Below are 6,612 nucleotides of genomic sequence, written 5' to 3'. Positions count from 1 at the left end.
ATGGCGGTGCTACAGGACCAAAGGCAACTGGGCCATTGAACCATGGACAGAAACCATGAAACTATAAGTCAAAATCAAGCTGTCTTCTTATTAAGTTGATTTATTGCAGGTGTTTGTTACAATAATGGCAAGCTAACACAGGTTGCAGGAGGAGCCTTCGTGTAGACTCCCCACCCTTGCAACTCCAATGTGGGGCAAAACGGACGTGAGAAGTTTAGTAAACTAACATGGAAGCTCTAAAGAGGAAATCTGCTTGATACACATAAACGATGTGGAGTGCTAGAGATTGAGCAGGGGCTCAGGAGTGGATGAGCAGTCTTGGGAGGCCACATAATGCACGGAATCAGATGATCCTAGATTCAGATTGGGCTGTGTAGGGTTGGGCACATTGCTTTATTCCTTCCAGTCTCTGTGACTGTTTTCCTGCCCATGGAATGGGCTTGATAAGCTCTAGTCAGCAGTGGTGGGAGGACTGGAGCTCAGACATACAAAGCACCCTCCAAACAGTGAGCATTTGATAAACTGTCTTCCTTGTTACAGTCTCAACCCAGGATACCTGTTCTCAGCCACGCACGTGGACTGATCTTTTCAAAAAGTAAATCTGAGGACTGGCAAGCTAGCTCATAAGACTAAAGCACCACTTAGGCAAGCACAGGGACCCGGGTTCAATCCCCAGTACCACATGCTGTGCTGGCCCCACTCCCGGGCACACCAAGCTGGCTACCGAGTTTGGGCATGGTGGGGCAGGCCTATAAACCCAGTGCATAGAAGGCTGAAAACAGGAGGATCACTATGAGTCTGAGCTGCGTAGTGAGAGCCTATACCCAAAAAAAAGTAAATCTGTCCTATTATTTAGGGGGTCTCCAGTTCCCTACTCAAAGTTAAGACTCCCAGGTGTCCTGAGGTGAGGCCTGCAGCCTCTCCCCCCTCCTCCCCCCGTCAGATGCATTTTCTCTTCTACAATGGGCCATGCATGTCCCTGCTCCTTCTTAACTAAGCTTGTCCCTACGTAAAGGCCTCTGCCCTCTTGATTTCCTGGCATTACTGATTCTCCACCAGTCAGGGATCAGCTTAAACATCATGGTAGCAGAGGCCTTCCCTACCTGTTTCTTCCCAGATTCATTTACCTTTATCCCATTATCCTGCTGATTTTCTATAACACTATCATCTATGTTTTAAAAATTTCTTTTTTGTCTGTCTCACCTCCTCAAGAATGTAAGCTCCCCACAGGTTCATATCTTGTCACTGTTCTTCAGATTTCCCCCAAATCAAAATAGAGACCAGTGGAGAGTGGGTAGTTGATAAATATCTTTTGAAGGTACATTGTTGCTAGTGTCATTAGCATTTGGTGGCTGGAATTTATCCAAAGAGCCCTTGGGTGGCATATGAACTTTGAACCAGAAGAAGAAAGTGGTCTCATGCCTGAAGTACAAGGCTGGGGGAAGGGGCAAGGGCAAGCTCAGGAATCAGAGGGAGAAGGGTGGTGTCTGCAGGGCATCATTTAATGCAGTGGAAAGAGATCTTGCTTAGGTCCCTGGGCTCTGGAAGTGTGCTTGTGCCCACAGTGCCACGGGGTTCAGGCCCTGCCAGTGTAAGACTAAGGCTCCAGCTCTAGCCTCCATTTTGGCTCCCATTCCGGCTCCCAGTGGTATCTAGGCCTCCTTGACAGCTCCACAGTAAAAGCCCCTGTCTGTCAATGGGAGGACAGAAGGATTGTTGTCCCTCCTGGGCTGCCGTCTGCATGGCGCTGGTGTCCTCCAGTGTTGTTTGTATAAACAAACTTGAGGCAAGGAAATTCAGTTGTGAAATTCTGTTTGTAGGTGGGACCGCCTCCAAGGGAACCCCTGAAATAGGTGTGTGAGATGTCACAGGACAGTTGCAGAGAAGGGAGCGGTGGGTGAGCTGCTCTTCATGTAGAACCACTCAATCTTGTCACCCATTGCACAGTCAGACCTTCCTCAGCCACCTCACTTCCAGAGCAGGGCCAGAGACACCACCGCACTTCTGGAAGAGAGTCTGAGACACCAGCGCTGACTGACTGACTGACTGAAGGAATGTCCCATGGAACCAGCAGAGATTGGGAACTGACAACTTGGTGAGTCAGCAGAAAGGATCACTGAGTCACCCAAGCCACTTCCTGCCGTGTTTGGTGTCCTCCACGTCAAGTTCCAAGAGAGTGATGCTGAGACTCAGAAATGATACTCTGAGTACAGTACTTTGACATGTTGAACTAAAGAAGCAGCCTCAAAGTCTTGGTGACCTCCCCTCCACGTCCTTTCTCATGATCCTTCTTTCCCTCAGAGCAGGAAGGGGTTTTTCCTGAAGTTCTCTTATCTTCCTGAGTACCAGGTCCATAAAAGAGGATCACAACTCACTTCAGTCCTTTTCCTGAAATAGCATTAACCAAGGCAGATTAAACTCATATCACAGAGGAAGAGACTGAAAATCCACCACCACACCCAGAGGACCTTTGTCCCAGACTCTGCTCCCGAGGCTTATTCATTTCCTTGAGCAATCATTTACTGCCCCTCTAAAGTTGTCTATAACCCTGCTACCCCCAGATTCCCTCTGCCTTTTGTAGAAGGTACCTAAATATCCCTTCTCTGGGCCCTTCTTTGAGTTTTTATGCTTTTTTTTTCCTGTGGAACTGGGAATTGAACTCAAGCCCTTGAGCTTGCCAGGGAAGCGCTTATTCCACTGAGCCACCTCCCCAGCCCCAAATTTTTAATGCTTTGAATGGCTTGTGCACACATACATTTGTTAATACATTTGTTATGGCTTTCTCTTGTTAATCTGTCTATTGTCAACCTAGCTTCCTAGATTATAACCTTAAAACCTCTGGAGGAAAGGTACAAACTTTCTTTCTTTCTTTCTTTCTTTCTTTCTTTCTTTCTTTCTTTCTTTCTTTCTTTCTTTTTTTTTTTTAATGTATTTAGTACAGGTTCTACAGGGTCTCACTACTGAGATCAGACTTATAGTGATCCTTCCTGTTTTTCAGCCTCCCAAGAGCTGAGATTACAGGCACGCATCACCACGCCCAGTCTCATTCACCTTCTCAGCATGCCCCTGGGGTTGGGGTGGCATGGCAGGCTGGGGATGGATCCCAGTCCCTGCATCTGCCTAAGCAGGCTCTTTAATCTGCTGAGCTATCTGGCAGGCCTTAGTATGAACTTTCTTATACTAAAAAGCTGGCAGAGTTTAAACTTATTAGTGGGCCTACACACAGCAGCCTGGCAAGTGTAAGTCACAAGGACCGACCCTCAGGATCAAATTGGGGATAGGGGTGAAACAGTCACTAAACCTGTTCTCTGCACTAAGCCCAAGCACACAGCTAAGACATCGCAGAGCCTGATTCTTTTCTAAGCGCAGTAACATCACTTTCTGGAATGTCAACTGTACGAGGGGTCGTTTCCACTACATAGCAAACCATCCCGGAGTGGAGTAAGCTGAAGATATCCTATTGTCACACAACTGTGCAGACCAGCAATTTCCTGTGGGTGGACAGAGTGAGTCTCTTGCTGTCACGTGGGAATCACTCACGTGACCGCTTCCACCGGGGAATGTAACTGCGGTCAGTGACTCCAAGATGGCCTCACTCTTGCCTTGGACGCTTGGGGACGCTGCCTCCCACAAAAGCTTTTGCCCTCAAGGAGGCTAGTTGAGGCGGCTCTCGCCACCGCCTCCGTGCTAGAGCGACAGCGTTAGCTGTAGGACATCTTAATGCTTATACTGAAACAGAATGTCGCTTCTACCCCATCCTGTCAATCAAAGAAGTCACAGCGCTTGCCCAGATTCAACAGGAAGGAAACAGATTTTACCTCTTGATAGAAGAAAAGACAAAACTGTATAGCAAAGGGATCAAGCACGCAGTTCAGGTAGTCCTCTGTTCTAAAAAGAAAAAACCAAACAAACAAAAACAAAAAGCAACTGAAATGCATATGGGTTAAATTCCTGGGTCAGGTTCACAGATATTTGGTGGCACATTCAGAATGGGGACTCAGGTTTCCTCCCTGTTGGTCAAGTGTTTTCCTCCCTTCAAGGACTTCTGCCCGGCAGCCTTTCTCTTCTTTCTCTGGTCCTGGTGACAGAGGCAGTCTTCCTGTGTACCTCACCACTTCCCAGGCTTCCCCTTCCGGGTTGGCTGACTGATATAGCTCCAGGGTTAGGAGCAGAACCCAGGAGCCCTGTTTCTGAGGCTGGGGTCACCTTCCTTCTATAAATCTCTTTAACAGGAGAGGCCACTCCACTCTGTCTGTCTTCTGGTCCTTTGGAAACCTGCTCTGCCATGGCTGGCTTGGACAGCCACACTCATTTCATGAATTCTATTGTGGCCATTTCATCAAGTATAGCTTTGCAGTTGTAGGACACTAAAGCAATATGTCTCCAGTATATCTTGGAAGAGTTGTAAACAAACCTGTGAGCCGTGATACCACTGCAAAGAATTAGCTCACCCGATAGCTTCGAGAGTGAAGGCTGTATTTCACATTTATTGAGCTCTGACTACATGCAGGTACTAGACAGAGTTACATGCATTAGCTCAGGGAATCCTCTTAATAACCATGTCACACCGGTGTCACAGTCACCACTCCTACAGTTGGTCTCTCAAACTTCATTTTCATTGTCCGATGGCCAAATCCAAGTGTCTTCTCTCCTTCACAAACTTCAACTTTCTTAGCTTTGTGCATAATTTGGAAGCATTTCTATATTTCTCCACACCTTCATTCTCCCAGGTGGTAAGACCTGGTCTAGGAGTAGAGAGTATAAGGGTAAAGGAATCAGAAGCCTTTCTTGGCCCTGGCACCTTTCTGCAGCAGCTGGCAGGGTGGGTAGAATGAGGGAGCCGGGAGCCCTCTGAACATGTCTCGCTTCCTTGAGTTCTGGCTGCTGAAATTTTCCAGATTCGAGTTCCTGCTTTGCTGACCGCTCTTACGCTGATTCCTTTTCCTCCATGTGCCCTTGAAGTCCCAGCATGGCCAGGACCTCTGTCCTCACAGCCCGGTCTTCAATCTTCTATGCCAGTCCCGCAGATCCGGCCTCCACCTCGGGCCCCCTAGGATGTGACTCTTGCCCTCCTCCCTCCTGGGTGGCTGCCCTCAGCCTGGGCAATCTCCAAGACTTCAACACTTGGGAAAGAGTCCTGAACTTGTTATCAGCCTCATATTCCTAATTCCTTACAAAATGCTGTAATGGGCACACACAGGACCACGCATCAGCCATTCAAGCCTTCTGCCTGACAATTTCCATTCTGCCTTTATGCACCCCGACCTTTTCAGCTTGCTCAAGTCATCTTCGCTTCAGGACACAGTGGTGGGCAGCTCCTCCAGAAAGCCCACCCACCTTCTTCAAGGTAAGCAAGAGCCCCCTCCTTTGAACACCTCTGCAATGTCTTCCTGGCTTCCCTCAGACTTCTCCCCTTATCCACTACTGTGGATGCACTGTGCGTAGCTGGCTTCTCTGTGCTCCAAGGGCAGGGGCCGAGTGTTTATCTTTGCCTCCCAGTGCATTGCCCAACAGTTAATGTCCATGTTTATTGCTTATTGAACTTACAGTAGTGGACTTTCTGGTATCACAGACATGCCTGAGATAACCAGCTTATAGAAAGCAAAAGTGTATTTGGGCCCAAAGTGTTGGCGGCTCTAGTCCATAACAGGTCGGCTCCTTTGCTTCTGGGCCTCTGACAAGACAGCAGGTCTGGTGGGATATCTTGAGGCATAGCAAAACAGCCACCCTCTAGACTAGGACGCCAAAAAGCAGGAGGAAGGGGTTAAGGCCCCCTGGTGTCCTTGAGAGCACACCCCCAACTGCTGAATCCTCTCACCAGGCCCCTTCTCATAAAGGTTCCACTGTCTCCCAGGGTGCCACCCTGGGGACACACCTTTGACACAGGGGCACTTTGAACTGTGGAAATTTTCTTAGTTCTCCAATCAAAAGCAGTATGATTTCATTGGACTGCAGTTCCTCTTTTAGAATTAAATTACCTGATTGAGCCTGCCTCTGTCACTAGACTGTAGACAATCTCTTTAAAGCAAACTATCTCTCCTACTGTTTGTCCCTGATCCGCCAACATCCCCAGTACCGAGCATATAGTGGAGTATTTGTAGTCTAGAGTCACTGCATTACATTGGTTCATTCCTGGTAAGAGAGCCATTCATTCGTTCATTCATTCATTCATTCAATTTTTTGTTCCTGTACTTATTGAGCAGGTTCTGAGTACCCTCATTGTAACAGCATTACTCAAGGCAAAAATCTGTTTCTGTCCTCAAGGATTTATAGTTCTAGTGGAAGACATGAAAATGAGCAGACATAAATAAATAAATGAATATCAAATAGAATAAGAGCAATGAAAGGGATAAAGATGCCGATGGGTTAGAATGTGACAGGGAGGGCTGTCATGGAGAGAGAATGGCTCAGGGTTGGTCTCCCTGGGGAGGTAATGTTGGCACTGAGACACAACTGGCAGGAGGAACTGGGCACAAGAAAGTGAAGAAGAGACTCCAGACGAGGTGGGCACAGATAAGACACCAAGAGTGTAGTGTACCTTGAGTGGAATCAATGAGTGAGACAAAATGTCCCGGGGAGGTTGGCAGGGCTCAGGTTGCAGGGTCTCCCTGG

This window comes from Octodon degus, unplaced genomic scaffold (genome assembly GCF_000260255.1).
Source record: "Octodon degus isolate 3935 unplaced genomic scaffold, OctDeg1.0 scaffold00004, whole genome shotgun sequence".
NCBI lineage: Eukaryota > Metazoa > Chordata > Mammalia > Rodentia > Octodontidae > Octodon > Octodon degus.
Note: the sequence above shows the minus strand (reverse complement) of the source record.